Source organism: Papaver somniferum, chromosome 1 (genome assembly GCF_003573695.1).
Source record: "Papaver somniferum cultivar HN1 chromosome 1, ASM357369v1, whole genome shotgun sequence".
Lineage (NCBI taxonomy): Eukaryota > Viridiplantae > Streptophyta > Magnoliopsida > Ranunculales > Papaveraceae > Papaver > Papaver somniferum.
Window position 1 is genome coordinate 42,584,567 of NC_039358.1, and position 11,391 is coordinate 42,595,957.

Consider the following 11,391-nt stretch of genomic DNA (forward strand, 5'->3'; position numbering starts at 1 on the left):
GGACTTTCTATCGCTCACTAGAAACTCTGTCGCTTATGCCTAAATGGTATATCTGACACTTTGGCATATACATTTTCCATACTAATAGTGGGTGCAGAAGTGGAAAATTATATGATTTGGCATGTGCATAGGAATATGCATAAGGTAATTTTTAAGCAAAACATAAGAACCAGTAATTAAGAAAGGCACAAGAAAACGACATCCAAGTGACATATTTTGAGTCATGTTAATAGGAGGGAAGGATTAACAGAAAGGAATGATAATTTTGAAGGAAATATTGACCTTTAAAAAATAGCTCAAATATTTATGATATCCCTGAAACTATACTGAAGAATTCTGGATCACTAAACCCTTGAGGCTTCTAATAAATCCTAATACTCATGGGAACAAAAAATAAAACTAAACACGTCGTGTTAGAGCACTTCTCGGTCGAACTCGCAAGCTTGTTTGTCAAGTTTAGTTGATCAAAACTATATACTTGATTTCTAGTCAACTTATAGTTGTGTCTCGGATTAGGATAGAATGTGTAGTTGAGCTTTAGACTTCATGGCATTCACCAATTGAAGAAGAAGATCTACTGAGGAGCTTGGAGGAACTTCATCAACAAAAGGTATGTGGAGACTAAAACTTATCACTCGGAAGTCTATTCTATTCTATCTTCTAATGAGACTAAGTCGTATAACTATATAGACTTTTACATTATACACATTTGATATTTCGATCCCAGTTTATCTCGCTTATCTATTTCTCGAAAAATGTGCTGGAAGCTTTTTGCTTCAGCTATGTTCATCGTATTCTTGACGAGTTTAGTTGGAAACTAAATATTAAGTCAAAAGATTATCATGTGAAAATTACCTTGAAGATATTATATGATTTGTGTGAGACAGTCATTTGATGTTAGCTCAGGAAGTTTCGTATTGGTCATTCGATCACTTGAAAAGTACTTGAACCTAATGGTATGTGTGAGATTACCATTGTCGTCTTCCAAGGATGTTTCAATGATTGAAATGAGAGTTTAGAACAATTACCCATATCTGGATACAATACGGTATGCATACCTAGTATGCGAACTGTATTGTGATGAATTCAGGTCCGGAATTCTTGTTTGCGTACCTAGTATGCGAACGGATTTACCTGAGAAGGTACGAAAATCTTGTTTGCGTACCTAGTGTGCGAACGGGTTTACCTGAGTTGGGTCCGAGACAGTTGTTCACGAACCGGGTTGCGAACGGCTTGACTAAGCCAAGGTCCGCAGCTGCTGTTCGCATACCTAGTTTGCGAACATAGTGGTTAAGTTCTAAAATTGGTAATGTATGATTCTCACACTCATGAAATAAAAAATTTATGTTTTAAGGAATGCAAATTAACTTTGCAAACTGTGGCTTAATGTTCATGAATTTATTCTCGTATAAGTACTTTGTACGATTACGAATCAAACCGATTTCGATTCAACCTGTTCATATATATTTTTATGAAATAGTGAACAATTGAACAACTTTATTTGAAACACAATTAGATTCATTTGATTATCTATCATGATTAATTGAATTTTGTTATTGATTTAGAAGTTTTATATGAATACGGCTAAGACAAAAGTGTTCATATGGTTAATTTCGGTTAACTGTTATTGAGCCAACTCAGTATACACGTTTAGGTACGGTAACCCATATCTAAATGTAAGTATATTTCATTTGTGTGTAACAAGCTAAGACCATCTAACAATAGAGATTGATTGCTTAATTTCTAAGCAGACTTAGCTTGAATCTTAAATCAGGAGTTCATCTAACGGTTGAATATTGAATGCTTTGTTAATAAGCTATCTTAGCTTTGATTGTAAGCAACACTGATTTGAAAGACTATATAAGGGAGAACTCTAGCAACTGGAAAACCTAATCCCGGTACTTTCATGTGTCCTATTTGCAAACTAGAGTCGATTCTCCTTTAACGTAGGTTTTCCAAAACCATTATTAGGTTAACGACTTGAAGACTTCATTTGGATCGTGAAGCCAGGTCCAACTATTTTCTCTGTAGTTGCGTATTCTGATCTTATGTATTGAGTTTTGTCTTCTCAAATATTTACTCGAGATTTATCTCCGATAGGTAAGATATAAAAATTAATACAACAGTTCTTCGTCTCAGAATCTTGTGATTCAGCAATAACTTCTTTTGTTAATCAGTTAGGTTATTTTGAGGTGACTAATATTTCTAGGCTGCTCTTCGGGAGTATAAAACCGGATTATTAGTTGGTTCATGTTCACTTACGGAACAAAAAACAGAATAAAGAATAGACATATTTGCGGGAGACAAATTTGTTTATAAGTCTTCGACTTTGGGTCGTAGCAACTCTTAGTTGCGGATGAGATTAGCTAAGGGAATCAAGTGCGCAGAATTCGGCGTGGTTCTAGAGGCGTAAGGAACGCGACTGTACCTTAATCGGTGTGAGACTTGGTTAGGGCTCAACTATATTCCAGTCCTAAGTTAACTTGTAGTAGGCTAGAGTCTGTAGCGGCTTAATAAAGTATGGTGTTCAAATCTGGACTATGTCCCGAGGTTTTTCTGCATTTGCGGTTTCCCCGTTAACAAAATTTCTGGTGTCTGTTGTTTCTTTTCCGCATTATATTTGTTTGTATAATTGAAATATCACAGGTTGTGCGTAGTTCAATCGGTTGATAAATCCGACCTTCTTTGTTGGATAGAACTTGATTGACACTTGGGCATTGGTCTTTGGTATCGTCCAAGTTATTTCTCATATCATTCAGGGTCGTAGATTTCTATCTGTTTGATTTGCTGATTGTATTGAGAAATAGTTAAAACTCTTTGATATAATTCTTAATTGAGTCTCACTTTTAAGTTGGTGCTCTCAGAATTAAATTAGAGTTTGGTCCATACAGATTGCCGATCGAATTATTGGGTGTGGTTGTTATACCCCCGCTTTTTCACGTCGTGAAGTGGACATCAAAACCATGAATGCTTTTATTTTGATTATAAAACTTATGGTAATTGAATTGAAATAATGATGTTGTCTTTTAATTATGGGAAAATTAATGTATGAAATTAAGTTGGGTAGTCATTTGGGTGACCTGACAGATTGATGAACCCTCCAAAATTATCATGGTGGTTCAAGAATCCAACTGTTGAACTCTTGGAATCATAACTAGTACAATATCAATTCCAAGTTAATACTTTTAATAATCGTTTGTATTCTATATATTTATTTAAGATAAATCTTTTCAACTTAATTGATTAATCAAATTCGACTTTAACACTCACCTAATTGTTATAGAATTCGTAAGGATACTTCAAACGTGCCATTTTAGCTTGAATGTTACCATCATGCATCTCTTATGAGTACCCACTGGGTGGTTAAAGATCATGAACTGAAAAAGTAGAAATTATGATAATATAAAATTTTAAAAAGGTTAGTCGATTGTTTTGATTTTTGATGACTGTTGAATTCATCAAACGAGGCAAATCTGGGGGGAAAGTCGTAGAAGATAGGCCAAAAAAATTTACCTTCATGGGAAAACTGATTCTAAATCTTCAGATAGCGAGGTAAACGAAGATGATACCATTGAGGGCAAGTCTGGAATTTTACAAATATTTATTTTCGTACATTAAGTTTAATTTTGACTTGACATTAGCCAAAATTTGAAATTTTCTTTCCCTCCTTAAATCCAATCTTTCCCTCTTATTAGCAGGATTCTATTTTTTAGGCATCTATGTATCATTGTTGAATTCGTATCTTGAAAGATAGATCGCAAGTTTCATACTAGTTAGAATTCAGATTTTCTTGATTTGGATATGACTAGATTGATCTTGGGTATTGATTGTGACATCGTCCAAGAACTCTTGCACACAATCAGGTTTATGGACTTTGTGTCTTGACATATTGATTATGGAATAGAAAGAGAAAAACCTTATATACATATTGTTCAAGGATCTTTAACTTAGATCTACTTGCAATTGCATTAAGTTTTATCCATACAGGTTTCCGGAAAAAAAAAAGTTGGTGGTGTACTTGGTGCCCCCTCCTTTTCAAGTTGTTTGAAGATATACCTAACAGAGATGTGTTGTGTCGTGGAATGCATAAAACGTGATCCTCTTTTCAGGTTCTATCAAATCATGTTTTTATATTAATTGCATTTTTAACGCATGAGACACATTTTCTTAGTTAAGTTAGGATCAATGCACATAGTAAATACATTTACATAATATAAATACTATAAAGTTAATAATAAAAATTATCTAAAAAAATAATAAAGAAATAAAAACAATCTAACACTACCTTTGGTAAATGTCCCTAGAAAAAATAAGTCAAACTTCGGCATGAATAAATAAAATTTGGCAAAGTATTTTGTTATGCCAAGTTACTCATTCCAACGGTAAATGGTATAACATATACATATCATGCAGTTGTAAAAAAGGAAGAAATCAAACAAAGATACTGAAATACCATACTAAAATACCTTTAATATATCCTTAAAGTTCACATTCAGAGTCCACATGGGATTGGATTTCTCTAATTAGAACTATTATGTACATAATAGAATACCCCAAAAGCTCGAAATTAAAACATTGCATAAAGTAAACAGGAATTCCCTGCGGACCCTGCCTAAAACATTGAGAAATTAACATTGGTCCTGCAAGTGAGTACCAGCTAGTTTGTGATTCAAAAGACTCGGAAATAGTTTCCATAACCCGCAACCAACATTCCTTGGCATCCTGTTTTTATTTGAATATACCATATCAAATAAATTAGAATATATAACAGCAGCACTGGTCAGTAATAAGAGACTCATAAAAATAGAAAACATGTTTCATGTTGCGACTCCTCTGATCCATATCGTTATAATCTTTATATTTTAAACGCAACAACTGCAATATAAATCCATAATGAGATGAAAATGTACACATAAAATAAAGAGAAGCACTCAGTTGCCAAAACTTCTCTAGGTTGACAGAAGATTTCGCGTGATCTAACTGATAAAATATTTCCGCAGTTGCAAGAGTCAAGAGATGTGACACCTCTTTCGATTTCTTAAAATTATCAAAGTTCCTAATGAGCTCTGATTTCATCTATGTAACCTCATTCGGGCATTGCATTATAGCACTCACGAAGTACGTCTTTCCCAAATTCTTCGTTCCAGTCTTTCTCAAAGTTCCTAATGAGCTCTGATTTCATCTATGTAACCGCATTCAGGCATTGCATTACACATGGGGTCTAACACTTAAGATTGTTGCTTCAAAAAAAATACACTTGAGGTTGAAAAAATAAATTATGTAAGAAAGTGTGACCAAATACCCGCTTAATTCTCATAATAAATTATGTAAGAAAGTGTGACCAAATACCCGCTTAATTCTCGTAACGTTACCATGAATCAACTAAATCCCAAATTGGGAAAATGTCCCGACATGGGGTGCAATGTTGGAAAACTGTCCCAACGGTAAAATTTGTTGGAAAAATGCCCCACTGTTAAAAAACACAGTTAAGTGCACATGTGTGAGTTCCCACGTGCGGGAAAAAGACAGATTTACCCACCTCCACTAGGATCCTGCCACTTATGCACATCATCCAGTGGACTAAGTTGGTAGTTAACGCATGCGAGATTCACGTGACATACTCATATTTACTAATACAGTATTATATTTTCATGTTATGACTTCCGTGTCCTTCCTCCCAGATTGCTCCACGCCGTTGGTGTCCTTTCATGTTGGTGTCCTTTCATCCGATCGTTGATTCTTAAGACTACCAGATTCCACCACGTCTCAACTCCATTCTAATGAACTAAACGTGATTCCAACAGTTACACAGACGGCAATCTTCCACGGATCTGTAAAGATCCTCGAGCTCGTCAACATTATTAGACTAGTCAAGAGACGTATCAGTCGATAATAACTCGATTAGTCTGACACGAACGTTAATTAATAGAAATTAATCTAACAACGATCTAGATACGAAACTAGTATCACTGAATAGGTCTCGAAAAGTTGTGCGAGATAGACTACTCGAACGTGTCATTCGGATAACGAAAGAGGAGTATCATCCATTTGTTTTCAAAGGGTAAAATAGTAATCTTGGATTTGATCCTTGTGGACGCACGTGTCAAAGCGAGTGGGTGACTCGTCAATTGAGTTGGCCTTATCTCCAGATCGAGAAGATATACACGATCTCTTTTCTTCTTTCTTCTTCTTTCTCATTCTTCTTCCTTTTCTTCTTGTTTTTCTTCTTCTCTCGTTCTTCTGCTTCTGTGAGTTTGGGAGAATTAAATCGTGAGGATGTATTAAAGAAGGGGGAGGAGTTGTTTCTGTTGATTATGAAGAAGAATTTTGAGATGTTGTTATAATCGAAGATAGGGTTTTCAGAAGGATGAAGTCGATTGAGTTTTCGTGGAATTAATTAGTGAATTGAGTTCATGATGGATGAAGATTGTTTGGGTTGAAGTTTAAGTAAAGTTTTGTAGTTGTATTGAAGTTATGAAGGTGACTCAGGAAAGAATCAAAGGATTAGGGTTTCTGCAAATTGAATTGAAATTCAATTTAGGGTTTCATGAGATTAAACTCAGAGAAGATGAACTTGATGTCCAAGAGGGATGCTTGAAGATGGGTATAGTGTTAATTAATAGTTGAGGTGATGAGTTGTTTAACCAGAGAATTAGGGTTATATAAGATGAACTCAAAAGAGTTATAGATGATGAAATTGAGGTTCAAGAAGTGTGATTAGAGATGGGTTTGTGATGAATTAAGGTTTAGAGTTGAAGAATAACTCGAACTGGATAGTTAGGGTTTGAGCAGTGGTTATGAAGATCAAGGTGAAATGGATAACTTGGCGTTCTTAAATTTTACTGAGGAGGTGTTGAATCAGCTCAAGACAAAGAAGAAAGTAATTCAGTTGCTGCAATAGAACTATCTGGAGGTAATTACTCTCTCAGTAACTTAGTAAAGTTATTGATTTCAAATAAGGAGTTATAAATTGTGAATGTGGATGAATATGTGATGGAATTGAAATATAGATGAATGTTTAGTATTCTGCAAGAGGAATTACTACTGCAGGTTGGTAAGTATGGAGATGAAGTTGAGTATATGTGGATGTTGTTGGATTGAAAAGAGTTGAGACAGCTCATACGTGGTTATGAACTGGGTCTGATGCAAAGAATAATTGGGGTTTGAATTGAAGTTTGTGTCAGTTTTGGGGGTTGTTATGGTTTGAATAGATCTTGCTATTGTGCTGAGGTGCAGGGAATGATTGAAGTTTTGGAGGTGTCTGAATTGAGATGGTGAAACACAGGGGGGGTTCATGGAGTTAAACTTAGTTGAAGATGATTGGAATGGTGGTTATTTAATGATGCTAAGGATCTGTGAATGAATTGCAAGTATGTCTAGTGGCGTTGAGCTACAGTGGTAGTTAACTGAAATGGGTATGACTGAGAAGAATGTGGCAATGGGATAGAGAATGGAGCTGTAAATGTTATTAAAGTTTGCTTGTAGCTGTGGCATTGCAGTTAGTAGTTGAATCAAGATTTTAGGTTGGCTCAGGTGGTTAGTGTCGAGTTGGGGGAGTAGTTGTGGAGGCACAGTTTAGTGGATTTGAGATTGAGGTAGGTGTTACGAATTGATCTCAGTGAGTGAGGATTTGCAGGCTTAGATTGAGATGAAGTTATGTAATTGTGAAGAAGAAGTTGTTGAAATTACAAGACTTGAAGGCATATTGAATTGCAGACTAGAAGTTAGTAGTGTTTATGTGATGTTTGGAATGAAGTTGATTGTGTTGTTGTCTTGGCAGTGGCCTTAGTGAAGTCTGCAACTGCAAATTAAGGTAATTAGATTTTGTAATTGTGATTGTGTTACTTAGTTATTTAAGTTGATTTGAGTTGCTGCAATAAATGTTTTGATTATAAACCTGTTAGTCATCTCAGTCAGATTATCAGACTGATTCTGTTCTTAGCTAAATCAGTTCTTTTGACTGAGCTGAATCGGTTTGACTCAGTTGACCAGACCTTAACTCAGTGGACCTTGACCAGTTGACCGACTTTTACCATTGACCAGGACTTGACCTTGACTGGACGTTTACCGTTAGTTGAACCCTTTGACCGTCAGTGACCGTTAACTGACCCAGTTGGCCCAGGCTTTGGGTATTGGGCTTGTTGAGTAGATTTGGGCTTAGGACTAGTTTTACTAGTTTGGTGAATTGGACCTCTTATGGTCCGAATTAGCATTTAGTTTCTTGTAGATGTTCGTAAGACTTAGCTAATGGATTGTAGAATCAATCTAATTGAATTAGTAAGCCTTTGGATATTCAAGAGATGAATAATGAAGTTGTGTAGAACCGTAAACGGGATTAGAACCAGTAACTAGAGATTGTATGAGATTATGTTATGAGTCTTGTGTGAGCCTTTTGGCTAAACTTTTAGAGTTCTTGTATGATTAACAGTTAGTCTGATCGATTCAAAGGATGAACCAGTGGATCGTGGATCTTTTCTAGGTAGGCGTGGCTTGTCATCAAAAGAGGTGGGAATACTTTAACTCTTTTGCAACCATCGTTGTTCCTTTTATAAAAGTCTTTGTTTAACAAACTCATGCACTGCCTGATTGTTTATTCCATGCATTGTTTATTTTAAATTCCGAAAGTACTGTTGATTCTTTTAATCTTTCCATTGCCTGGAAAGGAATTGTGATGCTTTGTTTGTCTTTATGATTGTCTTTGGGAAATGAGATTCCAATTATGGTATATCGGATGCGCTCCTTCATTATTTTACTTTTGTGCTTTATTCGGTGTGGAATTGACATCAATATTACGGGTGTGTACATTCACCCACAAACTATCTTAGGTGGTACGGCCATCAATATTACGGCGTGTAAATGTCGCCACAGAAATTATAAGGTATGTAAATGTCACTGCAGAAACTAAAGAAGGAGTTTAGGTCCATATACATGATTGTTATTTCAGTGGTTTGGTTGTCTTTTAATGTTTGGGAAAACATGTATTGTTTTCCACATCATGCCAATGATTTCTTTAAAGTTAAATGTTATTCCTACGGGGCACTCCTTTTAGGGATGATGTGCTCACCCATTCCCACTTTCAATTTCAGAGACAGATCAGAGTTGCGCAGCGGAAGCTTCGAGGAGTTGACTTCGTTAATTAGTTAACTTCTGCTATATTTATTATGTTTGCAAACCAAATGACTATTGTATATGTATCATTTGTGAGGAGTTCTTGTATATGTATATTTCTGAACGGGGTTAGTTTTGGGTTAAGTTTTGCAGTAGATCTCTTAATTGAATGTTTAAGTAAATGATTTAAATTTTTTAGTGCCTCCTATTTAGTTAATCTCTTGGATTAGTCAGCTGCTAGCTTAAGGGGCGCTACAAGATCAACCTCCCGAGTTGATTTTCATATGGTAAGTGTTAAAGTGGTAATTAACACTAGTTGTCAATCATATATGCAATCACAAATTGAATTTTATGCAATGAACTGAGACATAACCGTCACTACTAATTCAGATAAAATAGCATCCACATATATTGTCTTGGGAAATCTATCATAACATAACAACCATATTGTCTTAGAAGATCTTAAAAACATAACCATATTATCTTTTGAAACATAACTACAAAGATGGTGCAGTAGTGCCATTTGTGTTTCTTTAGGATCCAGCAGCAGAGGTTGATGGTGCAACATTGCTATTTGTCTTCCTTTTCGAACCAGCCAAAGATATTTACTACAGTACCTGCACACATAAATTACTAATTCATTCATTTGTATTCATTGCATACTATAACATACATCATTCATTCCAGATTATTGGGAACATTGCATACTACAGTACCTGAACACTCAACGATCAGTGGCTCAGTCACATCTGCAAGAGGCAGTATACCATGAAGGTTGTTTGCTAGAAATATGATTGTTGGCACATGACTAATGCATCACAGATTTATTTTTATTTTCATTGATGGTCCAGCATAGATCAAGAGGCACATGACTAGATTATTAGGACACTCAAAGTGGTTCCATCATTGCTTATGTATGTCAAGTCTTATTAGTGGTTGTGAAATACTTAACTGTAGACACTAAAAGGAACAGAAATGCATATATGCTCAACGGCTTCACGCTATTCAAGCCACATAAACATAGAAACAACAAAGGGGAAGACAGGTGTCACCCTTAATCTTCATTGGTCAATTGATAAAGTGAAATAAATCAGCTCAATTATCGTGAACAAGGCTCATTAGCTGCGCGTTTTGATTTCCCAGCTGGCGATGCATTGGTTGTAAAAGGAATGTTGTTAAATCAGTAAACCCCGACAAGCATGTTAAAATCCCCAATTTCATTCTCAGTTTCAGAAATTTTCAGTTCACTATTATAAACCCTCAATTACAATTCGATTAAAGAAATTTTACATACAATTCATGTTAATTAAACATCACCAATTTCAGTTCACTAATATAAACCCAACCCAAAATTTCCGATCAAAAAATATATAAACCCTAAATTTCAAAACAAAACATAAAACCCCCAAAATTCATGAAACCCTGAAATTATATTTCATTTCATTTACAAATTAACATAAAACATCAAGTGATTTAGGCATAATAAAGGATTGGGTTTCATTTGCTTACTTGTTTATCGATCAATTCGACCGCAACTGTCTTAAACTTCAACTTTCATCGTCTGTAAGTATTTTCTTCACCATTTTCTGGAGCTTTTAAATGCTGCAACATTACGAGACCAACCTTCACTAACAGTTATTGGTTTCCAGTTTAATCGAGATGCAATCGAAGTTTGAATCACCTCACTTAATCCTCTTCTCGTACTTTCTGTTCTCCCGTCTCTACTTTGGATCTGAAAGAAAAGCGGAAGAAAATATCTTCTCGATAATTTATGGCAGAACTCCCACTCACCGTAAGATGTCTACACGCAGATATACACCGGGATCGGGTGTAAATCGTAATGGTGCTTTAATATGTCACATGACTATCACGTGGGCTAACTACCATCTTAGTTCGTCGGATGATTTGTATACGTGGCAGGATCTTAGCGGAGATGGGTAATTCTGTCTTTTCACCGCACGTGGGAATTCACACATGTGAACTTAACCGGGTTTTTTGACAGTGGGCATCTTCCCAACAATTTTTAACATTGGGGCGATTTTCCAACATTACACCCCATATTGGAGCATTTTTCCAATTTTCCCTAAAAGTTATTCTCCCGTGAATCAATCTAGCCCGGAGCTCATAAACTTCCATCAAGATTCAAACCTCTACCGTACTTGGATGGTATGTACATGTATAAGAAGTAAAAAAAAAATGGTTGCTAAATAAGCTAGATGGAAGGATTGGCACTGGGTTACAAATGAATTCCAACTGCTATATATACCAAAAAGAAATTGGAGG

At 35.6% G+C, this 11,391-nt stretch overlaps 2 long non-coding RNA genes across 2 annotated transcripts; one reads left to right on the plus strand and one right to left on the minus strand.

The window, feature by feature from the left end:
* The first annotated feature begins 6,199 nt into the window (after window positions 1-6,199).
* LOC113284295 lies at window positions 6,200-9,141 on the plus strand. The gene is made up of 3 exons (XR_003328071.1): window positions 6,200-7,813; window positions 8,429-8,878; window positions 9,087-9,141. It is a non-coding gene; the product is annotated as an uncharacterized LOC113284295 (long non-coding RNA).
* Window positions 9,142-9,470: 329 nt separating this feature from the next.
* On the minus strand, window positions 9,471-10,899 carry LOC113328211. The gene is made up of 2 exons (XR_003349306.1): window positions 10,618-10,899; window positions 9,471-9,725 (listed from the first exon to the last, which is right to left on the minus strand). It is a non-coding gene; the product is annotated as an uncharacterized LOC113328211 (long non-coding RNA).
* Window positions 10,900-11,391: the final 492 nt, after the last annotated feature.